At 36.7% G+C, this 27,297-nt stretch overlaps 1 long non-coding RNA gene across 2 annotated transcripts; it reads left to right on the forward strand.

Annotated features, from left to right (window-relative positions):
- Positions 1–1,371: 1,371 nt before the first annotated feature.
- On the forward strand, positions 1,372–23,262 carry LOC148185034 (uncharacterized). 2 transcript variants are annotated; one of them, XR_015772118.1, is made up of 4 exons: positions 1,372–1,431; positions 9,314–9,375; positions 22,134–22,179; positions 23,177–23,262. It is a non-coding gene; the product is annotated as an uncharacterized LOC148185034 (long non-coding RNA). The 2 variants fall into 2 exon arrangements; XR_015772117.1 differs by having other exon boundaries at positions 22,264–23,251.
- The last annotated feature ends 4,035 nt before the right edge of the window (positions 23,263–27,297 follow it).

Genomic DNA, 27,297 nt, shown 5'->3' on the forward strand with positions numbered 1-27,297 from the left:
TCTGGGCCCTAAACCTTCTGCTCCAGGAGAACATTTTGCAAGTACTGGAACTAACGCTAATAGGAAAATCCCCACCTGATGATGAATTAAGGCTGCCCTTAAGGAAGCACAGGCCAGTGTCAGGGAACCGAGTGTCTAAAAGCAGATGTTTAAGGTCAGAGTGAAGGTCCTGATAGTTTTGAAGGAAGGGGGGAAAAAAAAAGAAAAAGAAAAAAAAAAAAAGAAGGAAAGTCTTTGGAAAGGGTTAGAAAAAATACAAAAACAAAAAACCCACAAAACAAAACAAACCCAAAACAAACCACCAGCCTGAAAGTACAGCTATTCAAAAAATCAGAATCTGTAAATAAAGCAGGAGATGGACCCCTACCCCAATCCAGAGAAACCTTAAACCTCAACAAAACCTTCAAGATTCTTACTTAAAGGAAAAAAAAGTCAGGGGCATTGGAGGGTTAGTGAGAACAACTTTGTTGCTTCTCCAAGCCTCACCTATGCATTGCACCAGCTCATCAATGAAAAAAGGTGTGAGCATATGTATGCAGATTTCCACAGGCACTGCGCCTTGTCAATGAAGGTAATAAGGAAACTAGCTATATTCTGCATTGTTGTTTACACGGTGGGAAAAAAATGCAAACAAAGACTGAAAATGAAATCTCTGAAACCTGTTTACAGTTATCAGATTGAGGGAGTATGATGGAAAGAGGGCTTTTAGGTTTAAATGGTAGACGAAACGGGATTCTGAGATAGAAGGATGCATTGTCCATTCAAGTGCATGCCTGAAGGATGGCAACACATTTCCTAAGACTGAAGACAATTAAATACAATGTGATGAAGAAACACCTGAGAACAATACATCTATTTCAAATTCAAGTGAAGAAACACGTATACTTAATGTCACGAAAGAATAAGGAAACGAAGATAATTTAGTTTTAAAGTCGTCGCCCCCCCCGCACTTCCCCCCACCTCTTTTATTCCTAGTGCTTTTTTCCTGGTGAAACATCAATATCATTAATGTCATTAATGTCAAAACACCAAACGTCAGAACAGTCAAGTCATTCTTTTTTGGCTGTAGATTTTTCCCCCCTTTCTCTCGTCTTGGAGGGGGATATAGGTTTATGGTGTTCTTGAGTTACAGCTAAGGAACAAAGGAGGGGGGAATAAGGCAGGAATTGCGATAGGAGAGTCCACATTTTTCAGGGTTTCTTCTGCCACTATTTACTGTCCATCCTAACATTTTAAACCTCTCTATTTCTCTGTCTCTCCCGCTTTCTTTCTCCCTAAAAATAGTACCTATCGGGGGGGGGGGGGGGGCGGGGGGGGAGGTGCAGGGAAAAAAAGGCACTATGGGATGTCAACAGTTTAGAAGGAACCCGGGGATCGCCACGTAGATAGGAAAAATCGAAGAAGGTTAATTCCGGGAGGCAGCAGCAGCAGGTTTGTGGGATGTGATAAGAGCGGAGCGCAGCGCGGGCTGGGGGCGGCAGGCGAGGGGCGCCCGGCGCGGCCGCGGAGCGGAGCGGGGCTCCCGGCGGCGCGGCCCGGCCCGGATCCCGCTCCCACTCCCCTCTCTCCTCCCTCTCTCGCTCAGCTGATCGCCCCCGAAGAGTCTCGCCTAACCTCTCTGCTCCTCTCCTCTGGTCTCGATGGACCCCCCGCCCACCTCCTCCGAACTTCTCCTACAGGCACCGTTACATATTTTGGGATTTTTTCGAGCCTCCTGTTGAAACCACAAAAAGCTCTTGATAGTGACGTTACATTTCAAAGAAAGGGAAGGGGAAAAAAAAAAACAAACCTCAAAAAACCCTCAGCCTTTTCTGTCCTTTACCATCTCCAGCCTTAGCCCCAAGGAAAACTTATTGGCCTGAGCGAGACGGAACTGGTGGGGGCCAGAGCCCGACACTGACCATTCTTTAATAGACAAAGAAATCGTAGCCCAAACCGGGCTCTGTTACACCACGTCTTCCCGTCAAGCGCATTTCACTCCCTAAATCTGCGCTGCGGACACACAGGGGCACAAGGATCTGCATAATTACAGACAGAGCCGCTCCCCTCTTTAATAAACCGACATAATTCCCTAATAAGCGTTCCCTTCCCCCACTTTCTCCTCTCCCCAGACCCCAACCCAAGGGAAAGGGGATCCATGTCTTTTTACTGCGTTCCCTAAGTCTATAGATGAGCTCAGTTTGAAACGAGGTATTACAAGATTTCAGTGTTACAGACCCTTTATCTGAGCTACAGACACTTTCAGATCCCCAGCCCCCACCTCCTCTCCTTTTTGTTGTCTCTTCTCCTCCCGGGGGCTATTTGACAAAGGCAGTGTGTTAACTAACATTTTTGTTTAACTCAGCAACTTCTTTTCAAAACATACTTAAACCTGATAGCAATCTCTTGTACTTTTTTCTTTCTTTTTTCTTCTTTTTTTTTTTTTTTTTTTTTTTTCCCCAAGATGAAATTGACTCTGAACCCAAAGCGCTTGGCTATTATTAATAATTTCTTTCTTTGCAGGTATCATGTATACAAATCTTTTGTTAATTTACAGAGCTTTTCGCCGCCACCCCCCCACCCCCAGCAAAACATTCCACTACACACTTAAAAAGAGGGGGGGGGGGAGGTGGATGAGGCGGGGGGGCGAGGAGAAGGGGAGGAGGGAAAGAAAACAAAAATTCCCGCTCTGATTCCTAGAAAGTTTTGTTCGAAAAAGAAATAAAACAACAATAACATACTGCATTTAAATTCTGCCTTCACTGCCCCAGATTTGGCATTCACCTACTGAAAGTGCGTCTAACGAGCAGTGACCTTAGAGAAAAAATCACAGCCGAATAGTATAGACATCTCGCTGAGATTTTGAGCTAAATAGTGCCGATCCCGATTGGCTTTTTCTTCTTCTTGTTATTTTGGCTGGAGCCGTACGAAAACGCGCACCCGGACATTACTATAAATAAAAGCCTTCCAGGTCTAAGTCTGCTGCCGGCGTTTCCTCCGGAGCCTTAACAGCCCTTTTTCAGCTCCTTTCTTGGGCAGATCGCGGGGATTAAATGCCCTGAACCTGAGCTCCTGGCCTTGGATGGGAAGGGAAAGAAAAAGGGAGAGGGAGAGAGAGAAAGGAGAGGGTGAAGGAGCCAGGCGCCCTCTGGGCTTTCAGAGGTCAGCGCTTTGACAGTGCTCTGACCTCCCTCCCCTCCCGGCAACCACCCCAGTGTTTATAAACAAAAACAGTCAGGACTAGCCCCAAACAATAGCAATTCACCAACTTCACAGGCACTTCACCAGCTCTTATGCAAATAAAGGAAAACGACCGCTTACCACCGCTCCCCCCCATCCCCTCCAGAAAGCCCAAGAGCATATTTCCAGCAGTGATATATCCAAGGGAAAAATTTCACATTCTATCCTGGAAAAGGACAAAAAGGGACTTCAGAAATAAAACGGTTCTGGTAGAAAGACAGACAAAAAGGAGAAAAAGCCAATAAAACTACCGATCTTACTGCAGAAAGAGGAAAGTTATGAAATATTTATACCTAAATCCAGCAATCCACACTGCCAATAAAACAGGAATCTTTGTTGTGTAGACAATATGCTAAACTACCTCAGCGACAAACAGCGATTATAAAGCAACCAGAAAAAGTTATTTTCGCCCAAGGAGCCAAGTTTTCAAAGAAAACGTGTGGATTTTACAGCTAAATAAAAGCCACCACCTCTGTGTTATCCGTAAAAACTACACATAAATTAAAAGCACCGTTAAAAGAAAAAAAAAAACAACCTTGTGCAAGCAAGCAGCACATCTGATCTGACTTACAAAAAAAAGAGTATAATTAAAACCACCTTTAATTACAAAAAGCAGCAAGCGAAAACTAAATAAATCAATGATTTCTCCCCAAAATCTTGTCCGCCAAGGTATAGAAATGACAGTTCTATAGTCCTGCATTAAAGCATAACTGAAACCCCCCAATTCAGGAATTGATTATGCGATAAAGAAAAAAAAAAAGGAAAAGGAAAAAAAAAAAAGAGGTCCTAATGATTTTCAAACTTTTGTTTAAAAAATGATGAAGATCAGAAAAGGTTGGAGGAAAAGTTAAAGGAAATATACCTCAAGAGAAAAAAGACCATCTCCTTTTCTTCTTTGTCTATCAGTCTCCAGTTAAAGCATATGGAAAATGTTTTCAAAATGCCTAGATTTGGCACATTGTCATTGCAAAGAGAGGAGCGCAGTGATGCTGTTATAGAAAATGGGAAATAAATTCAGGATTGGGTGCTGCCTCCTTCAATGCGGATTTATCTAAGTTTAATTTAATATTCCGCAATCACTGTATGATCACATATAATTCACCAAGATTTTTAAGGGCTTTGCCTAAATATGTTGACCACAGGCACAAAGTAATTTCATCAGATTATTTCCTTCTTTTATTTGTGTTTATTTCTCTCATTAGAAACACTTTAACTTGTAATTGTAAATAGTAGAAATGATAGAATATTAGGTTTGGGGTGAACAAACGCTCAGAGAAAGCATTAGCTTTATTAAAATCATTCAGAACGTAAAATCAAAAAGCACAAAATGGTTGTTTGTAAAACACTAAACCTTTAATCGATTTATTGGCATTCCAATCGATTAGATAAACGGAAATCTATAGTAAACATAAAAGCATTTAAAATATTTTTCTCTCATTTATAAACAAAACTTTTCTTTTCAGTAGAAAAAAAAATATTATCAAACGACCAACAGGAAATTCTTCAGATATCAAATTACGATAATAAAATTATTTCCACATGGAAAGGGATAATGACAATGATGATAGTAATTATAATAATGAATAATTCAACAGCCCTTTGACATATATGGAAGAGTCTAGTTCAAAAACAGCTTTTGAAGGGGGCTACTTTTAGGGGATTTTTAAAATAAAATTGAAATTTGAGTCTGAAATGCTTAGATTAAGTGACAGTTTAGGTGCATGTGGTAAAATTGCGTTAATTTTTTTCCTGCAGTTTTTAAGGCAGAACTGTTCGCTTTAACATCACTCCTTAAATTAAGTTACCTCTTAATAGCAGTAAATAAGTATGTAAATATATAAGCTACCCCTGAATTTATGGGGGAAAATTTTGTCTCCACACCAGGGCAATGGGAATGGGGACCTTTTACCTTATAATTTAAACAATTTGCCTAGCTGGCAGTGTACCTTCCAGATTACAGAAAAATTGTGCAAGCAATAATGTATTTGACCACTTAAGTGAAAGAACACAATTTATTTAGGGATGGAGGGTGGGGAACTGGAAGCCGGAGAAATGCAGCAATCAGCTTGTGGCATTCTGGCTGCGCGAAGAGGAAGTGTTGCTGTAACGGGTATTATGTTTATTTGATAAAGAAAATCAATGAAAGTGGCTGTAAAGTAGTTAGTGAGGCGTGTGTTTGGGACTCGGGTTGAATAGTGACTCCAGCGGTCTGGTCGATGAGCTCTAAGAGCTCTGGAAATCTAACCTAACCCTCCGAGCGAGCTCTCTCTCACTCTGCTGCACCTTCCCCAGGCTGGGAGACTTCAGCCCTTGTCTCCTCCCTCCGTCTCCTTCCCTCTCTCCCCACATCCCTCCCTCTGTCCCTCCTTCCCTCTCTCCTAGTTTTCCGCTCCTACTTTCCTTCTTCCCATCCGCTCCAACTGTTGTTCCCTCTCCCAGGTATATTTGCTCCCCTCAATCTCTTCCATTCTCTTTCTCTCTCATCCTCTCGCCCCATCTCTGCCGTAGCTGTTTCCTCCCGGTCCAGCTGCTTCTCTAAGTTTCCCTGTACTTTTGAGTCCTTTCTCCTTCTTTAATTCTCTTCCTCTCCTCTCGGGTATCAGTATTCCTAAATTTTCTTCCAGACTTTTTCCTATCTGTCTTCACCAGCCAAATTTATCTCTTATTTTGGATTGGTTCCTCCGGACATGTGCTATATTAGTAATTATCCCTACTCATTTCCCTTTCACACACCCATGTTGAAGGGATGAGCATACCACGCTCTTTCCACAGTTGAAATATTTTAGACATTGGCTAATCTTCAGTGGTGCTTTACTTCAGACTTTCTGCAGCTATTTCCCTCCTTTCTCCCGCTATTCTTTATTCCCTCTAATTTACAACAGAAATGTTTCTCCTCCTCCTTTTCATTTCCTACTTTACAATTTCCTTTGGGGTTTCTAAATAGTAGTATGTCCTTTGCATTTCCCTACCCCCATCTCCTTCACTCTTTCACTTCAGCTGTTTTGTTTACCCGGTTGCTTAGAGGAATATTTCTTTCCTTAACAAGTTTATCTCCCTGTCTTTCAGTCCCAGCCTATTAAAAAAAAAATAAAAAAATAGAGAGACAGAGAGAAGAAAAAAAAAAAAAAAAAGTTGAGCTGTTTTCAGCGAACTAACTTGGTTTCAAACTCCTGGTTTGGATTATGTGTCATTATCTATTTTCCCTTATCGCATCCCCCGTTGCCCTCCCCACCCCTCCGTCGCTAATAACATCTTTAGTGCGGTCAATGTTAAATATGGCAGATCTCTGAAAAATGCCTCCTCTTGAGCTCTCTGCTGGAATTCATTACCCGCCCCACTCTTCCCACCGCGCCGTGTCTGCGGGGCCCGGCGCGGCGGGTGCGCGGAGCCCCGCGGAGGCTGCGGAGCGGCGGCGGGGATGCGGAGCGGGCGCGTCCCGCGGCCGCCGGGCAGCGCCCCCGAGCCGCGCACGCTGCGGCAGCGCCGGCGGCCCGCGGGGACCGGCCCCGGGCTCTGCGCTCCGCCGGGGCCCCGCGCCCGCCGCGGGAGCAGCGACGCCTCCGGCGGGGGCGGCCCGGGCGGGGGGCCCGGCGGGGCGGGGGCGGGGGCGCGGCCCCTCGGCCGGGCCGGCAGGTGCGAGCGCCCCGCCCCGCGCCCCGCGCTCCGTGCGCCCCGCTGGCGGCGGCAGCATCCCCTCCGCGGGAGGTGCCCGGCTTTCCCAGCCGGTCTACCTGCCCTTGTTTGTCTGGGGCAGGAGGTGGAGTTTGGAGTCTGGCTCTTCTTGTTATTTTCTTTCTTTCCTCCTTTTTCTTCCCCCCTTTCTTTCTTTTTTTTTTGGTTTTTCTTTTTTCTTTTTTTTTTTTTTTTTTCTTTTTCTTTTTCCCTTGCTGTGTCCTGATTGTCTGGAGTGGGATCTAGATGAGGGATCCCCCCCTGGCGAAGTCACTCATGTGCTGCTGGCTGTGACATATGCTACGTGTGTCGCCTTTGTATGGTCCTGGTTGGGCCACATGCACTTAGCCTCCCGTTTAAGGATTTGCTTTCGTGTGTGTAGTGAGTGCTGGAATAAAACAGGATTTCAAAGGGTACCACTAGAGTTGACATTTGAGGCCTGCTCTGGGTTTTATGTAAACCTTAACCAGAGGAAACGATTGTTCCAGGTTAAATGGCCCTAAACTTTCCTTTGTTTCATTAATTGGGATCTTCTGTTTAGTTCTTGTGACAATTCTTTTAAAGAAGCCGGAGGAATAAATCTAATTCATTAATTTCTTCCATACTGACTGAAGCGTTTTCACTGTTTTACACATGGCTGGAGTTATGCTTAGACTTACTTCTTGTCTTTAGGTTACACATATGAAGGGAAGAGAGGGGGCTTGATCCTGCCAGTCCCTTCTCCAGTGAGGAAACATAGGTCTGTCCCACTGTTAGAAACTCTCGCTACCATCAGGGCCCCTGTTTGGTGTGATGTCTGATAAAATGGTTTTACCTGCTCCAGGTCCCCATAAGGCTACCCAAAACAAATGTTGCCATATAATTCTGATTTTCTAAAAGCATGCTATATGGTTTTTTTAGCTAAGCCTCTAGTAACTGTAACTTTCTTCCTTGCTTAAATGTGCTTGAGGGAGGAATGATACCTTTTACATTAAATGTTTCATAGTACTGACAGAGGCACAAATGGAAATTAATATTTTTTATAGTTTCAGAGAAAATACAATGCACAAACAAGGCAAACAATATAATCCAGAAGTCTTATTAATTAAAACCCAATGTAGAAGTATACATTGTACAAATATTTACCTGTGAACTTGGACTCTTAAATTCTGTCAATATCTCCATCACCTCTGAAATTATTTCTCACCTATATCCACAGTGACCCCAAATTGTCAGAGAGGAAGCCTGCCAGTTGTAAATCCACACGGGGCTACAACAGGATTGCAATTTATTATAAAGCAGAAATGTTACTGAAGGCAAAATTGGTGCCTATTCCCAAGTCCACACCTGAAAGAAACACACTTTCCAGAAATAAAGATGTTACAGAGGATTGTTTAATTTTTTTTTTTTTTATGAAATATCATCATATTAGGTAGATTATATTTTTTTCCTGAATTATTTTTTGCCAACTGTGAATGTTTTTTAAAAAATTGTTTAAAAATAACAGGGACAACTTAAATTCAACACCACCTAGAAAAGATTAAAATATTTACTTTGGCTGCAGAATTTTTGCATGACAGTACATTATAGAACAGTCAAGATAGAGAGAGATACTTTTTCCTTTTTTCCTCAAAAGGATCTAGCTTGGTATAATATTCTTGCTTCCTTTTGAAATGATGTAAATGAGTGCAAAAAATATTCTTGATATAATGTAAAAGAGAAAATGAAGGACTTTTATAAAACTAAATTTAAAAGTATGGTTTTATACTCTGGAAAACAAATACAGAATAGATGTATTTTGCAGGGAGATATCAAATATGTGGAAAGAGCTTATTTTAAACAAGTGTGTCTGTACATTCCTTCAGATAAAAGTGTGCCCACTGTAGTTATAGTCATAGAGTCATAGGATTTTTGATCTATTTGTCTACTTATTTTTATGAGAAAATGTTTGTAATGTAAGATGTGCATAAACTAATTCAAAGAGCATCTGAAATTTATTCATAAAGATAAAGTAAATTAAAAAATTTAAAATGCTACTGATTATGAAGAAGTGTTTGTAAAACACATAATTCCTACAAGAAACCTGTGAATCAAAAAAGATGCTAACCTGCATACAAAATGTGAGCAACTTTCCCCTTTAAATTCATTTCTAGAGGAATAAAACTGAACACAAGGAAAGTATTTCACTCCTTTTCTCCTTAAGCTTCTTCAAAATTATCTATTCACAGAGACATCCTTAGAAATAAGGAGTACCCTAGGAATCAGAATTTCTACCAAATTTTTGAAAATGAAGATATGTGCCATTTTCCTTTGTTTTTCAGCAGATAGTTGTGAGTATTGTCATCAATAAAAAGGAAATAAAAACTAAAACTAAAACTTGTAGTAAGGCAACAAATAGATACTTATATATTTACACTAAAATATTTGTATTTTCTTTTAATAGGAAGCCTTCATAAATTATTAAATACACTTGATCGAGTTAACAATGGACTTAACTACAAGCAGGTAAAATGCTGTTTTCTGCGCAAGATTCATACTTGAACATGCCAGACACTTCATAGCTCTCTCTTCTGTGTATTTTTTCATTAACATAACATTATTAAAACTTTTATTTTGAGACTATTGTAGTAAGAAAAACATATTTGTCTGTGTCTTTGTATTCACTAACACACAGGATCAACTCATCTGTCCCTGTTTCATACAAAAATACTTGCCTATAGTTAGAAATAAGAAGCATACGAAGGTCTGCTCAGTGTTTGGTTTTGGCACAGTAATTAAGGTGTCAGGATTCAGATATGCTTTAATGCTGAACATTCAAAATTTAGCATTAGAGCTCCTGGTTCATCTACAACAGGATGGATACTGTGTTTATAGAGTTCATTTTTGACCTTACCTGAGTAAGTACTTTAAGTTAAAGTATGAGATGCACCTAGAGGGGTAATACATTGAGTTTAATAGGAAGACAGTTAATAACCTTTTTTCATCCTCATGCACTATCAATCATGGCTGTCACCAGTCTGCTGAATCAAAGCAAAAGTGTTCTTCACAGATGACTGATTAGAAACGCAAAATCACAAGATCCATCTTCATGGTCACTTTTATTATAGTCATTTTTAAACTGACAGCAACCTGCTCAGTTTCAGCAGACTGGGCATCACAAATAGTGTCACTCAGTGCAGCTAAGCATGAGAAGATGTTGGCTGGATTATACTTAAAAATAATTAGGCCCAAAGCCTTTTGTGGAAGCAAGAAAAAGGATTTTTTGTGGTTCTAGTCCCATCTTTTCAACACCAGCAGTAGCCTACACTTTTATAGTGGGTTACTATTGGAAAATATTTTCATCCTTCCACTTCAAGTGAATAAATCAATTTTGGTGGCGGTTGGATACTTTTTTGGAAACAACACTTTTGTTGGTAATGTGGCCAGTGAGTTTTGATAGAAACCTCCATAAGCAGAGGCTTAACTTTGCATGCTGCTATTTGTACAGTGCTGTGATGAACTGTTGGTTTCCAGCCTTCTGAGGAATATTGCAAAAGCTAATTACCTTGTTAACTAGATTTGTTTCAATAACATTGTCTCCAGTTCAAATAAACTAGTGAACTGTTCAAAGGTTTAAGGTTATTTATAAATTGAATGGGCTCCAGCAAATTTAAAATCAAAATGGTGTAGGTGAAAGGGAGAGGGAGAGAAAGGGAGAGAAGGAACACTGATGCTTCAAGTTGTGCTCCGTTCTTGTGTGTTTTTGGAATGCTTGTGAAATATAATGTAAGTAAAGGTTTTAAATAATGCTGAAACATGAAAGCCGGTTTGTTTGGAGTTTTTTTGTTTGATTAGTTTTGGTTTTTTTTTTTTAGAAATATAAATTGCTATTGCCTCTAAAGGGTGCTTTTCCTGTGTGAAAACTGTAAGATTGGTTCCATAATGTAAATAAAATCCTTTCCATCTACTTAATGCTGCTTAACATGAGTACGAAAATAATAGATTCTGATTTGGAATTTTGATTCAAGGACTGAAGGAGTGAGAAGACAGCCAAGACTAATTTTTAAATTAGGTGGAAGCTAAATAGGCCTCCCTCAAAACTCTTCAAAATCTTTACCAGTTTTTAAAATTTAAATTCCACTTCATCTTGTGAACACAAAATAATATATTGCACCAGCTGAGCATCATTTTAGAATTATGTTTAGAATTGCAGTGAAATGGTGCATCTGGTTTGCCACTTAACTTTAACCCCCAAAAGGTAGTCTGAAGAGTAAGCCAGATTTGTGTAGCTGTGATTCCTTTAATACAGCTCATAGGACTCTAAGTTCTGTATATCTAAAACTTTCCTTTAAAACACGTTTGGTAACTACAAGTGACTTCAGTGGGCTGCAGTGTCAGACTTTTCTTCAGTGCCCCTTCCCATCCTTCTCTCTCAAGCTGGAGGGCAGGACTTCGGTCAAGTAGGGCTGTTCCAAAAGGAAATGCTCTTCATTTCCACCCTCAGAGCCCAGTCTGTCTTTTAGCACTAGGCTATGAACACACACACCCACAGAGTCACACATTCAGTAGTGATGAAATGTTTGCCTGCACAAGCATGCAAACACACACAAAGAACATGCTACATACATGTTTTTAACCCTGGCACACAATCACTGCTGCCTGGATATTTGTGCTGAAACAGGAACACCAAGCTAATCATGTCAGGAGAATATCTTCAAATAAAGCATCTTTAATAGTTTTAGTAATACTTGTAATAGCAATATTAATAATACTATTACATGATTATATTACTATTATAAGTAATAGTAATATGTCCACGTACTAAATAAGCAACTGTGAGACTGAAGAAGGAAAGCAGGAAGCAAAGCAGGCAGCTTTATGTCCAGTTGAGATTCACATGCTCTGTAAACAGTTTGATTCCCCTTTTTTCCCTAGTTAATACTTATCTTAAGGATATAATTAGCATTGATAAAATGGTGCCATGTAGAAACTCCATGTTTTTTGAAGTGGTTTTAACATGCATCTCTATTTTCTGATGAAAAATTGATACACTAATGCTGACTGACATCTGTCTAAAAATCAGAGGCTAAGTATGCCTGAATTTAAATTTCTGAGCATAAATCAAAACCTAATCAAGCAAAGAAACTAGCAATGTCTACTGATAAATAATATAATCACATTTTAATAATTATGCTTTTGGGGGGAAGACAATATTTTTTCCACATTAGATATTTTAAATAGTGTATTCTAGACATAAATGGCTAAACAAAGTTGGCTGTAAATTATTCCTGTGCACTTTTCTGTGTAGTAAGAACATATTTTAAAGAAATTCTGAGATCTGCAAGTATAACTTTGTGCATTAAAAAGAAAATTATGGGCTATAAATGCTTTCTAGTTTCATGTGCAAAAGTTGCTGTTTCTCCTAAATATTAAATAATACTAATCTACTTCCTAGTTTGTTTTTTACCCAGTTAATATTTTAAGGCAGTATGGAAAAGGTGATCACTATAGTTTAACCTAAGCACATAGTAAATCCATACATCTCAAAAAAATGAGCATAAACGATGAGGAATGGTAAGAAATTTTTTTGGTTTTCTTTTCTGTCACGACGAAAGGAGACACGGGTAATAATTATTAAAATATTTTTATTACCTTAAGAAAAGAGCTACATCAAACTGATTTTGTAAACTTTTGGAATGCATGTGTTGTTTTGCTCTATATGCTGCATCTTCCTCAGAATGTATTGTTCATTGTATGCTTATTTCCTGTCAGTACACTTGCTTATCCAGAATATTTATTATGTATTAGTATATAGCACAGAGTTAACTTTAAAAGGGTAAGATTTTAGAAATTAACTTTGAATTAACTATATTTTGAACTACAATTCTATCTATCAATCCTTATAAGACACGACTAAAATAGGTACTGACACAGTATTGAGAAAATGTTGCATTAGAACAATTTTAGCATGTTTAAGTACTGAATGCATGTAAATATTTTGTAAAATTCACCAAGATGAAATTTATATAGTAAATAAGTAAAGGAATTTGCATCTACTTTAGTGATACTAATGTAATTGGTGGGAAAAAATACTTAATGTGTAGGCACATGCACGGAAAAGAGCAGCTGAAATACAGCATAACTTTTATCTTAAAAAAGCAGATCTACCCAAGTAAATAGGCCAAACAGTACCTGGAAGGTTTCTCTTTCCAAGTACACTTATCATAAGCATATAAAGACCCATGAAAGTGCCCATCAAATCCTCCAACAGCAAGGCAGCAACAGTACTGCAGACAAGAACACTAGGAATTCTCATACCACACCTGCCTTTTTGCTGCTTGAATATGCAGCTATTTCTGTCCCCACTGCTTTTTAATTTTTTTCTCCCTTTGGTTTCTGAAATGCTCCTTATAGAAACTTAGAAGGAGGAAAAAGCTTTTCTATGAGCATCAGGTTGCAATAAATGTGTGTATGTGAGAGAGAGTATGTGTGCATACAAAGATGTATCAGGAAGGCCAGACTGGTCATCTTTCAGCATCTGTCTCCTACCTGGGGCTCAGAACCTCAGCTTTCAAGGGAAAAGAGCAGGGAGCTGAGGTCATGCAAAACATTTCTATTTATATATTCAAATTACTGGTATTTAGAATAAAGACATTGTCTGATATCAATATTACCAGTTGCTCACTAGGCAGATAATTTTTACCTTCTCTCAAAAGGTATCGGTATCAGTACCTCTGCATATCAGTAAGTCCAGATGATTGCTCATCAGGACTTAAAAAGGATTCTGCATTTTTTTCTCTGTGTTTTCTAAAATATTGTCCACATATTATGAGGTGGGGATTTCTATTTTGTTGTCTTTTTATTAATCTTTTTTTTTAAAACTTTGTACTCCCAGACCTCTTTTTATTTTCTGCCTTCTGAAAAATATAACAGCCACAAATCTTTGCAGATTGTCTTTGAATTTATGCTTTATAAGAGCAATGCTTTATAGGAAAGATGTAAATATTTCTTTTCCAAATATGCCAAAACCAAGTATTTTTCTTCCAACAATTAGAAACAATACCTATTTATTTTCTACTGCTGAAGGATACCCATAGAAACTTTAATATAAAAAAATCATGGATATGCTGAATACAGTAAAGCAAGTGTGCCTAATACAGATTGAAAACAAGAGGAGAGCTGTCTTATTTCTCAGGTAACAGATTTAGGGATAAGCACATATATTTTATTTTTCGTCTATCTTTTATCTGTAGTCTAAATCATAGTTTTGATCATTAGGCTAAAAGGAAAAGATTATTTTTGTATAAATGTCCAACTAGGATATTGAAACCCTGCTGTGGAATGCAAAAGAGGTAAAAAAATCCCCCAAATTTCTTTGAATAGTTTAGGTGCTACAGTAGCGATTTTTTTTTTTTTCTTTTAATATTTGATCTTTCTTTGTAGCTGTATTTAGGCCCTGTTTTCATTTTTGTAAAGCACAGGTTTTCCTTTTTTGTAAGCTGTTCTCCCATAGTGCATCTTAGTTTAATTCATTCTGAGCAAAAGAAACACCCAGGTTCAATCTGGAGACCTCCTTCCAACATAATTTAGCTAGACCTTTTCTTAGTAAAGGTTTTCTGGTTTTCATTTTCACTTCATATTCTCAAATAAAAGATCCTTTGTTGTCTACCATTTGATTGGACTTAATGAAAAACACTCCATTTTAACTTAACAGTATTTCCCTTTGAATTTATTATATTTAAGAACACTGTCAAAAATCAAGCATTTAATCTCATGTTTTTATACTTAAAATTATATTGCTATCATATGGTTCAATGAGGTGATGTAGAAAATATATTGAATAGATTTCAAAAAGAAAAGTGAAAAACTAGCCTCATTTTAATATGAAACTAAATACTATGCCTAATGTGCAGATTGGGTATGGTAGTTGACTTTAAAGACTAACATGTGACAGGGTGCCAACAGCTGAATTGTGCAGTATTGACTAAATGAGGTTCACTGATTTGTATTGAGGCTAATATCTTCTTTAAACAATTCCGTGTAAATTGTGCGTATAAAGTCATTGGAAGCTATTTCTCAGGACAGCCTCGCTGGCTAGCTACCTGCTGGAGTGAGGAAGATAATCAATAGAAAGAAATAGAGCTGAGCATGAGACTAGGAAGCTTCAGAGCAGTTAGTGCTGATAAAAGTAGATGATGTCAATATTTGGGAATAACACAACTCTAGGATAACAGACAAAAGAGAAGTGCATATGTTGTAGAGTGTTCAAACAGGGGCAGAATTAATGCATAAGTGGCAGATGTTGCCCCAGGCTGCAAAAAAGACATTATTTATTCCAGGTATTTTTAAATTCCTAGTGATACACTGCTGCTCAATATAGTATATTAAAATTATATCTAGCAATAGAGAAATGGAATACTTTTTACATGAGTCAAAATTCTAAGATATAAAGAAGCTGATGTACTCTGTTGACACAGAGAATTTTCCACACGACTCCTTGACCTCATAAGGACGATCCTCTGTCAGAACAGAATCCTGCAAAAACAGTGCTCAGTGGTATCTAATTAAATGAATACTTAGAACTAATATTTAAAAGAGTAACAAAACCAAATGCAATAGCACATTTTACCAGAAAACAATTCTTTGCCTGTAAAGATGTTGACATCCTTGAGTCCACCCTTTTCCCCCTCCCTTTTTTTGTGTTTAAGGATTATTGAAACAAAAAATTCCCAATGCTCATTCAAATTTATAATAGGGTGAATGTTTTTAGCCATGGTGTCTTTATTGGTAGTGAAATATTGGTATATTTTTGCTAATTTAATAGTAGAAATCAGTTTTCCTCTTGCTGTCAGGCGATGAATTTTTGTTCTTCTATGCTGATCTCTCTGTTGATGTATTATGACATAGTCTGTCAACATGAACAGATACGTGAAAAGGAGATTGGGTGACTGAGACGTGCAACCTGAATATGGCTCCTCTTCAATTTTTAGTGTATCATCATGTTTGGATGCAGTCAGTAGAAACGTATGATTTTTATTTTTTTTTTTTCAAAAGAAGGCTATTATTTTGATGTAATTTAAGCAAAAGCAAAACAGGTGGACTATGACAAGGTCCTAAAAGAAGAATGAATGAGGTAACTCCAAAACATAGGCATGCAAACTTAAAATACTTTCACGTCTGAGTTATAGCCTTTTAAAACTAGCATTTGCAAAGCACAAAAGTTTTTGTGTAAGAGGAACCAATCCAGGCTTATCTGATTATTAAATATTGCTATCTTTTCTTAAAAAAAAAATTAAATAATTCCAAAGCTTTACATGGTTTGTTGTCACAGATGTTTTTATTGTTTGGTGTTAGATATCTGGATTACATCAAGTAGGTGATTACTATGTCAGATAAAAAGGTCAAGTTCCATACTTTTTATTTCAAACCATCATAAAGAAACCTCTCTATAATGACACACTTGTCTATACTGTAGATCTCCCTGTATTCATTTTTAAAAAAAGGCTTCTATCTGATACATTGTTTAACACGAGAGAATTTCGTATTTTGATACTTAAAAATTGTCAATATTCATGCTTAAGAGAAATACCTGTGTACTGAAATAATTCATTTTTTCAAAGCAAACTCGTTATTAAAAGATCAGATTTTACCGTTAAAACTATAGAGATTATTGCAATAAAAGTTGTTATTATTAGAGTGATATGCCATAAAAACCTTCTTAAGACATTTTTTTTCAGGTTTCTCTTCTTTAGTTGTCAGACATGGCATCATTCCATCCCAAAATAACAAGAATTCATAAGGTTGCTGTCTAAGACTTAACTCTAAGAAAATCTTCATTTCAAATAAGCATGCATTTTGATTTGGGACATAGTCAAAAATCTTTAAAGATATATACATCAACTAATTTGTTAATCTTGTGCCACTTTTAGCATTTGTCACACATATAGACCAGGAAATTGGCTCCATCTCATTCTAGCTCTGTGTTGAATTAAAAACCTCTACTGCAAAGAAGAGCATGATGTGGGGAAAGAATAAATTTAGTTCTTCCCTTAGTAATGCACATATATTTCCATACATTTCACATCCTAAGGGAGCCTGTGAACGCATTCAATAAATACAAAACTGTAATTCCAGGAAAAGAGAATTTTTATATTATAAATTTCACATAGTACTTTGTTCTTAAAAGATCTGAAATTACAAATGTCTTTATGTTTTTATTCTCGAACAAAACACAGGATACAGAAAAAAAAAAAAGGAGAAGGCATTGAATTTTAGGTTCATCAGTATTTCTGAGGGTATTAGGTGACTTAGAACAAAATAATATCTATTCTACAATGGAACTTGTAAATTAAGAAAACTGTGTCCAGCCCAACTAGTTCTACCTTACATATACTGAAATCAAAATCATATAAGTAAGCACTTATATCAAACAATTGCCTATCTTCACCTTATATATTAAGGTCAGTGAAAAGAGCAGTTTATGGATAAAGGGCAATAATAAAGAGGTAGCCTTTAAACATGATTAGTTGGTGTCTATTAAAGATGTGTTAAGATGAAATATATACTGCAGGTGAAGGAAATTACTAACTCCTTCTAGGATGAGGGACTTGCTGTATGTGTATTTCACTATACCTTTCAAATATTTGTGAATTTGACTGCATTCTGAGGAGACAGAGCAATGTGGTAGATTTATGAGGGTCTGACGGAAACAGGGCTAGGAAAGATTATGGCATACTTGTTTAGAAAAACTGAGAACTGAAGGTTCCTGATTTACACTGACATATATCTAGATGAAACTATAGTTTGCAAATTGCCTAGAGGAGTTATCTTTTATTAAGTGTTTGATGGGTATAGAAATGAACATATCTATTCTATAACAGTCTAGGAATACCAAGGCAATATTTGCAAATATCGTTTTCATGTTCTTAGATTTTCTTAAATATTTTAATTTTTATGGTCATCTCACCCAACCCTGTGCTGAGCTCCTGTGCCTACCTTACAAGCCACATGGTTAGAGTACTGTTGCATTATTTTGAATTCTTGAGATAGCATTGTGCTGAAATGTTCCCTGCACTGCAGGACTAGGAGAGATCAAACCACAGCTTAGGCACTTTTTACCTTTTTCAACAGCTTACCAACATATTTGACACTTTCTGCATCCTAACAGTTAGAAAAAGGTGTTAAAATCCCCAACATTCACAATTAAGGCATTTCCAAAGGCTTTCAAGTTTGCCACTACATTGTGATTACACATGTTTAGTTTGAAATTAGGCAAGGAGTTACAGACAAAGCATGCAGTTTTACCAAGCACTGTGATATTTCTTGCAAAGAAAGCCTGAAAGACTGGTAAGTTTTCTAATCAGATAAATTTTCCTTGTTTTATTCTGACTGATATAAGATAGATAACTTGTCTAGGAGTAGGTGAGGAGCAGGTTGGATTTTCACTGTAATTTTTGGTACATTAACTTCCTCTTTCTTGAGGATATGCTACTTTTTAATCTTATTTGAAATCATTATTATCATAGGGAAAATCTATTAGTCACTACAATCCTACTTTCATAATTCATTTTATTAATGCAATTAAAATTGGTGTTTACTGATGCTTTAGCAGCAAAATTATGAATTTAATATCAATTTAACAATGGATGATGCTATGCATTCTAGTTCTGTCAGCATTTTTTCAAGCCTGGTGAATGCATTATACAAACATTAGGCAACATTTTACATAACAATCTACCTATTAAATGGGAAGTTTTGTCAGACTTGTATGTGCAGTTGGTCACCAATTATATATATATAAAAATTTTTTCCACAAAGGTGTGGAAACAGGATTAAAATGTTTTAAAGATTGCACAGGCTTCTAATAATGACATAGCAAGCACTCTCTGTTAATGTAAGCTTTTGATCAGCAACAGCAAAAATAAAGTTTATGACTAGACAACTATTTGTATTTTCATTACAAATATATGTTCAGTGCATTGATAGCATTAACAATTTTTTTCTGTCATAGCATTAGAAGAAGAGCTGTACATTTGTGATAAACAACATGCATTGACCCATTTTCATCCGTAACTTGCATGGTTTTCTTAAATCATTAACTTATCAGATCTGAGCAGGGATGTCTGGATCTTTCTGGATGGTCCCTAGCATAATATAATGTGTACTGGAATATAAGGAAATAATTGGCACTTGTTACTTATAAGCAGCACTTGTTAGCATAGGCTTTCTAGCCTGCCAACAAGCAATTAACCTCAGCATCAGTCAATCACCTTTTCCTAGTTAACTCACATTACACTTTGAGGACAGCTGCCATCTTCTTGTGGAAAAATACATGTAACTGTGCCCCTGACTGTCATGTGAGTTTTAGACCAGTGTAACTTTATTCTATCCAAAAGAGTTAGAGCTTTCTAAATAGTAGGGTAATCAAGAAAATTATTTTTCTTCCATGACTGTAAATTAGGAGTAAGTGCACCTAATTCATTGGTGCTGCATCTATTTAAAACTGTGGCACCAAAATTGGAATCAATCTTTTCTTTCTGTACCTAAGAGGTGAAAGTGTAGTACTGTACAGAAGTCAATCAATGCAATGATGTTGCTTAGCAATGTAAATGCAAAAGAGTAGATTGCTGATGCCAAGAAATTTGCACCCACATATTGCACCTGTCAGTAAATGGGAGTTTGCATTGCAACTGCACTGCAGTGTGGAATTAATGCCCTAATTAGAGATTTTTTCATCTCTATTAGGAATGCCTGACAAGACAATATGGTGAGGTTTTTTATCAGCTCATCATTGCTATGGGTGGCAGAAGTAGATTTGTTCTTCTTAGCTCTTTTTGTTCAGTTGGTTGTTTTTTTTAAGACATAGCAAACACTTTAAATCAATTTTTGATAGGAATAGATGACCAGAAGAGAGTTTCTGTGTGTTATTTGTGTAGAAGAGAGAGGTTGATGGTGGGTTAATAAAACTGTTTCTTCCCATTTCCCTACATGTAAGCATGATTTTCTTGGAAGAAAGGTATGGAAGAACTGAACTGTGATTTAAAGCACATCATTTTATTTCAATAGCAGGAAGCAACTTCCATAAATGACAACTTTTTTTCTTTTGATGACTCCAGTAAAATACAGAGATGACACCTGTATGAAGCATTATTTTTAGAAAGAGGGACTGGGACACTTCTTCTCCCTTGACTATCAAAATGACATATAAATATCATTTCTTTTACTTTTTCTGTGAGTTTAGTGACTTGTGCCTTGGTGTGTGACTGCGATCTGCTTTTTTTGTTGACAGATGTGAATAAGGTATAGAGAGTACTAAATAAAAGCATGCCTGGTCCAAATAGGCAGCAATATGCAGCAGAACTTAAGGGAAGAAAAAAAAAATCCAAACCAAACCAAAAACCCCAACCAAACACAAAAGCTTCTGGAAAAAAAAACAACCCCAAAAAAACCCCAAACCCACCCAACCAACAAGCTAAAAAAAAATAAATAAAAAAAATTTACTGATTTACTGTAGACTTCTTCCTGGTCAGTATGTTAGGGAATAAACTGAAAAATATGGAGTATTTTTCCAGTGACTGATGAAAACAAAAAGAAGGAGTGAGATAAGGCCTGTAAGGTATTTTAACAGTTCCTAAGAGTTTTACATATTCAATTCAGAATAAATCTTCAATTATGAATTGCTGTCTATCCAGCTCAGGTAAGATAACCATAGAATAGGAGTTTCTTTTTAGTTTTACAGAAGTTTTGTTATTATTGCTTAACATTTTCCATGTTTTGCTGACAGGAATTCTTTGGGGAATGTTTAAAGAGTGGACTTTTTAGTGGATTTCTTTGGGGTATTCTTTTCAAATAGTCACTGTTGAAATCATCCTGAGGCATATTTGGATCTTAAGTCACTTTACACTGTATTAAGTCACCCTGTAAAGTTCCTACCAGTAGCTGGGAATTACGTTAGTGATATTAGTCCCTTTTCAAATATAAAACTATCTATTGGTGAAACAGTCTTATGATAATAAAATATAACTTGGTTTAACTTGGTTCTTGATATTATGTTTTCTTCTAACTATATCTTTGGTATCTATAACTACAATTTTCATCTTGCCTGAAGCTTCTGATCACTTTTCTCATTACCAGAATTTACATTCCCAGAGCAATCCCTACCCTCTTTTACCAGTTCCCTATTTAAACTAGTTAAAAATTTAGTTAAAATTAGATTAAACACCCTGGCTGAGTTGAGTAAGGAGGTGGCCCCACAAGCAGCTTCACTGGCAGCTCTGAAGGAGCAGTAACCTCCATCTGGGCTGTGACATTAAGCTTGAACAGACTGACACTGCTTCCTTTAGTAGCTGGCACTCATGGTTAGAAAGCACAGTCAGGCTACACTTACACAAAGTATAAACTCATGCCAATGTGGGAACACAAGATATTGCAGAACCATAAAACAATTTTTTTCTTTTTTAAATGTTAAGTAAACCTCATGGTGCAACTGGTAGAATAGGAAGCTATGGGAAGTTTTTTTACGTGTAACTATTATATGCCTCAAGAGAGCAAAATGTTTTTGACTGTGTTTCTGCTTAAACTATTAAGCACACAACTGGAAAAGTTCTTAAAAGGAAACTGGATTATTTGGATTAAAATATTTTTTAGTAGTCTGATAATTATGTAAGAACATGAAGAAATGTGAGGGGAAATAGAACCATGTGAAGCAGAAGGAAGTGCACTCACTGGTAAAAATGAGGTGAGAAAATGTTGTGTTTTGGTATAAAACATGTTTTCTGGTAGTACTTTTGCTGAAATCAGCATTATGAAGTAGACCTATGATGATCATTAGTTACTTAAACTCATAATGCAAACTTGTAGTGTGTTGCAAGCCTGGTAAATTTAACTTTGGTTTTTTAGACTAACTGGTGATTTTACTCATATTTAACATGATAGATGACAGGGAGAGTAGGACAATTCTTTCTTTGTTTTGCCTCAATAACTCTTCTACTGCCTTTTTTGACTATTGAGTTAGAGAATCGTTTTGGCCATTTAACTTGTATCTTCAGTATGTTCATGCAGTGCAACCTAGTTTTGCCTCTTGGTTATTAAGACCAGCCATAAAAATCCATTTTAAATGGTGACTTAAGAAATGTATCCTTGTCAATAAACATGAATTTGTAGCCTTAGTTATCTTTGGTGATTAAAATATATGGTTGCAAAACATAAAATGGTATTAATTATTCAGTCCAAGTACTTTATTCTGATACTTTTTTTGTACTTACAAAACCATTTTCTTTTCCTAGGTATCTTTTTAGTGCTGAAATGGACACACTAATTGTGAACCATATGGTAAGGAGCTCCTTCCAAAATGTGCAGTGGCATATTTACCAGAATGTAGCAGGTTACTTTAAAGCTTCTTTTGCCTGTAACCAGGTGAACAAACCTTGCAAGTCACAATGCCAGCTCGAGATCCAGCCCAGCACGTAACAGCAGCACTGGAACAGCCCCCACCACTAGGCAAGGGCCAGAAAGGAGATGGTGACCTGCAACGGGATGAGAGACCTCTCTTACCAGCATTTGCTCACAGTTTTGCTTCTGGCAACTAACATTTCCATTTTTCTCAAAGCTTCTACATCTGTGTCATCAGACAAAGCCCCATGAGTGGTGGCAGAGCAAACTGTAGCCTTCATGTTCAAGTTTGAAGGGAAAAAATTATTTACATGTCTAAGTCCCAGAACCAGCTGCTCAGAGGTCGCTCTTTGTTGCCCACTGCTATGAACCATTAAGGTTTCCAAAAGCTCTAAAAGAAACGGGACATATTATGGGGCAGAAAAGTCTTACTGTTTTAAATTTGTTTAAATTCTATTTCATTGTATTATATGATTTTTGTCCTACCAGAAGAACATGGAAGATGGGATGTTTCTGTCATTATTTGCATAAATGACTATTTAAATTGACTGTCAGACCTTGCAGGACAAATCTTTGGCCCTCCTTAAGATTGTTTTAAACTGAAGGATGTTATCTTTGCATTGATTAGGACTTTAGACTATTTTTAAAGGAAAATTATTGATTGATGCAATGACTTTTACTGTTTTATCACCCTTCCTTCTCAGTATTTATGTATGTTTTTCGTTACAAATTTAGGTAAATGTTTAACTATGTGTTTTAATGTTTCCTGTCTTTTTTTTTCCTTTCCTATTCTAGAAATGTTTTCCAGAATCAAACCCTTGAATTTAGTGACAATTAGAACAATTTCCAGACATATCAGTGAGAGTTTCTCTACTAAGTGTGGGAATGTAGATGTTAAGAGGAAGCACAAATAATGACTTTCTTTTTCCATTCACAGAGGAAGCACTAAGACATCAAGCTTATTCAACAGAAATGAATAAATGCAGCCTGGAAAGTTATTATTTTTCCAAACTGTGAGAGGATCTCTGAAATAATAAAGATAACATAAAACAAAAACATGGAAAATTTGTCTAATTTTCTTGCAAAAAATAATAGGAAACAAAAAAGGGTATGTCATAGTGAAGAAAATCTTCAGGCAGGGAAAGAAAAGATTTGCTTGACAGTGTTAGGGTAGCTTGAAAGAATGATCCAGGGCCTGTTCATTGCTGCTACCTCAGAATTGTCTTGGACATTTAATCTTAGTTTCTCTGTCTACAAATAGAAGATGATAATGCCCTTTTTGGCAGTGTTGTGCAGACTTTTGAAATTTCACAATGAAAGAGAAAATTTTCATGGTGTATTTAAAATTGCCTGTTGTACCTCATGATTTTAAAATAAAAGTTTGGACTATACATCCTGGAGGAGATGCCTCTCTAGGGCAGTGTAGACAATGTTTGAGCAGGGTGACTTTGGGTTTTGTTTTGTTTTTTTTTTTTTTTTCCCCTTTTAAACTGTTTAATGGGCTGTTTCTTGGTATCCTCTCTGGAACATGCAGGTCCCTGGAGACTGATAGAAATGAGGGTTGCTCTGAATAAGAAAGCCTTCTTTAGGAGATCCCATCATCATCAGAATTCTGTCATCCTCACAAAAACTTGAAATTAGTATGGCCCATATCTTGTATTTCAGCTACTAAACTTTCAGCAACATTTTGTCTGGCTAACATCTTAAATGCCATGGCTTTCCCATTAGATAAGCAGGCTGATTTCATTACTATTTCTTGACAGAACAAGATTAAAAAAAAAAAAAAAAGAAAAAGACTTGTGTTGTGAATCTCCTGTAGAGAATTTTGGTGGCAGAAACAGAACTGTTGCTATATGGCTGAACATATTTTATGATACAGAAAAGGAAATTAGCCAGAAATTAATGGAATCTGTATAAAACCTATATAAATATAAGATACAGCAAGCAAATGGCCTCTTCACGGTTCATTCTGGCAGTACCAATCATGTATGTTCTGACAATGGGCAAGGAGTGTGCTTAGGGTGGCGTGTCCCCTGAGCCCTGCCCCATGTTGCCAGCCTTTAGCTCTGCTCTAGTGTGGCTGGTTGTCACCACAGAGCTATGCAGTGGGACTGTGAAGAAGATTTGTCCCCTGGCACATCCTATATAACATGAGTGTATCTATGTGCTCTTGCTGGCCTGAAACGTGTTCTGGCCTGGAACAAGGGCCCAAATTTTTTAAGGCTGGAGACATAAAAAGCCTCATATTTTGACTCCTGTCTGAAGCTTTCAGCACTTAGGATAGGAAAGGCAATTAAAAAACCAGATACAGAGTGAAGATGTTTTATCATTATATCAAAAGTAAGAATGCAACATTTTCTCTTTAGGTTATCAGTGAAGGGACAATAGTGTCTGTTACCTGCAGTTTTGCCAGTGGTAGGTGGCAGTTCACAGCTGAAGCACAGGTGTATGAAATGCTTGTCATTTATCACTGACGTGTTCACAAGTTGCCATCAAATGTACCAGGCTCTACTATAACAGAAAAAAACATAATTACTCTATGATAAAAATGGATGTGCTGTAATTGTTGGTGAATTAAAGACTCAAAAAGAGATTAACCTTTGATAACAATTTGTTATCTGTCTTTAATTAAACACAGAATGATTTAAATAAATAGGAACATATTTAGGGCTTATGTTTTACTTGTGAAAATGACTAATTTGTGTATGTTGTTATTTCAAGTTGCTTTAACTGCATTACTTGCATAAGTTCAAGAAGCAGAATTTCATTCCATCTGGTGATTATTTGCTTTCATTAATCATACAGTCAGAAAACATAGAATTAAAAAAATAATTACTGAAAACCTGATTGAACGTAATAGAGAAATTTAAGTGACTAAATGTGTCCATATGGAACCTGAAAATTTCAACACATTTCAAAAAATGAGTAGAGAAGAGAGTCAGTGAGCTACAAATTCTGTAATTTCCTCAAAGAGCCCATTTTTCCTAGCATTTCAACTGGTTTATATATCAAGGGAAGATGTATATTAACTGCTTTTAAAAATATTTTAGTTTTTTTTTAAATTTAAATTAATTTAAAAATTTATATATTATGTGTGCTACTGAGATTGAAGCTGTTTACTTTCACTGCACTGTGAATCTCTAACCCATGTTAAATACACTAGGAGACCTAGTATGTTAATTTGAGGATCAAAAAATGTTTCCAATTGGTTATATTAGTTCTGTCAGTAAAACAATTTTAGACTTAAGGAGGTGTATAAATCACCTGAGGCCGAGGTAAGTTAAATCATTTACAGGTTTGGCACTTCCCAAATCATGAGTACTATCATTCTGATACCCTTGAAAACCACTAAACTGACTTGCAGACCATTACCCTCTAGCAGAAAATTACTCAGAAGCCTCACTAGAGCAACAGCAAGCCTACAAGTGTACCTCTCTACAGTGGGACATGACCACCCTGTCTCCTGTCTTAGACATGAAAGCCATATAATACAAAATAATAACAATAATAAAACCAATAACAATAATAAATATCTAATACCTAATGAATAAAAAGTCTCAATAATTTGGTATCTATCTAATATACTGAAATCCAGAATTATTAATGCTGGCACAAGGTATCAGATAGCATCACAAAAGAGTGATTTTTGCTGTATTGTTACAGATGTTCCAGCTATGCAAACAACAGGTTGCAGTGCTATACTTTTAAATCTCCACTGGTACGAGAATGTGCACATGTGCACAGCAGATCACTGGTTATTGCAGTAAAGGCAGTCTCTGCTTCTGCTGTATATTGTCCCAACTGATATGCTTTTTTTTTTTTTTTTTTTTTTTTTTTTTTTGAGGTTGTCATATGGTATAACACTTTTACTAGTTGACTCCTCCCACTTTTCTTCAAACCACATCCTGATTTTTGGCCTCAGAAACTAAACATATGCACAACTTGCAGAACAACACATGATATTGTTTCTGTATAACATCATACCAGCTGGGAAATAAATTCTTACAGACAATTTTATGTGAATGAAAAATACCTACATTATGACATTTTCCATAGTTGTGCAATGCATACCACAGTAGAGCATATGGTTTAGAGTCAGAGATCCTCACTTACAATTATAACAAAAGTCTCAAGTCAGGCCACAGATCTTCAGACAATCTAATTTTGAATAAATCATCCTAATTTATTTCTATTTTATTTCATGCTTCTTCTATTCTGTTTTGGATTCTTGAAATCCTACCTCAGCTAGTTTTTGGGCTTTAAATTTTATCAATTTAATTAATTTGGTATCAAGTCAAATAAAATTATCATTTAACTGAGGAATAGGTAATTTGTGATGAAATTTTAACTTGCATCATGATTTGAAGATATATATGCCAATAGGTATGATTCCTCATTTTTGGGCAATATATTCCACGTTTATTTTCATTAGTAAAAAACTATTTTGTTTCTGATTTTTCAGTGTTGTTTGTTTGTTTGTTTATTTATTTATTTATTTATTTGGGGTGATAGTGAAAGTCATTGGGTGGTTGTTATATTATCCTTCAGGATAAAGAATCTGCATGTGAGGGTTTTCTCCAATGATCTATAAGCTTTAATCAAGTCACACTCAGCCCTCTTTTTTGATGATTAAAGACATTGAGTTTGCACTTTCACAGCAAATAATTTTCTTTTGCTCTCAAATTAATTTTAAATGCAATTTTGTGAAGTCTCTGTCTTTTCCCCCACCATTCTCATTAAAATATGGACAACAGATCTGTTGGGAATTATTCCAACAATTGCATCAGGATTCAAGGATTATGTTCATGGTGGGATCTCATGTTGGGTTGCTGGTCTACTATGGCCCCTAATCCTTGTAGAGTCAAGGCACTCCATGTTACTGTACCCCATTTGTGGGGGGTGAAATCAATTTGTATTATGTTTAACTATGAATTCATCTCTTCTAAGATGCTCATTTCTTGCAATGGATCTAGCTGATAAAGAGATCTCTTCCTTGGTTTCATAATTATGTACTCTTTGAGTAATCTTTCTGTCATCCTTAGATCCTTAGCATGGTAA

The sequence above is a fragment of the Pseudopodoces humilis genome, chromosome 1, assembly GCF_049639895.1.
Source record: "Pseudopodoces humilis isolate 2021_Gansu_Grassland_sample_001 chromosome 1, ASM4963989v1, whole genome shotgun sequence".
NCBI classification, from domain to species: domain Eukaryota; kingdom Metazoa; phylum Chordata; class Aves; order Passeriformes; family Paridae; genus Pseudopodoces; species Pseudopodoces humilis.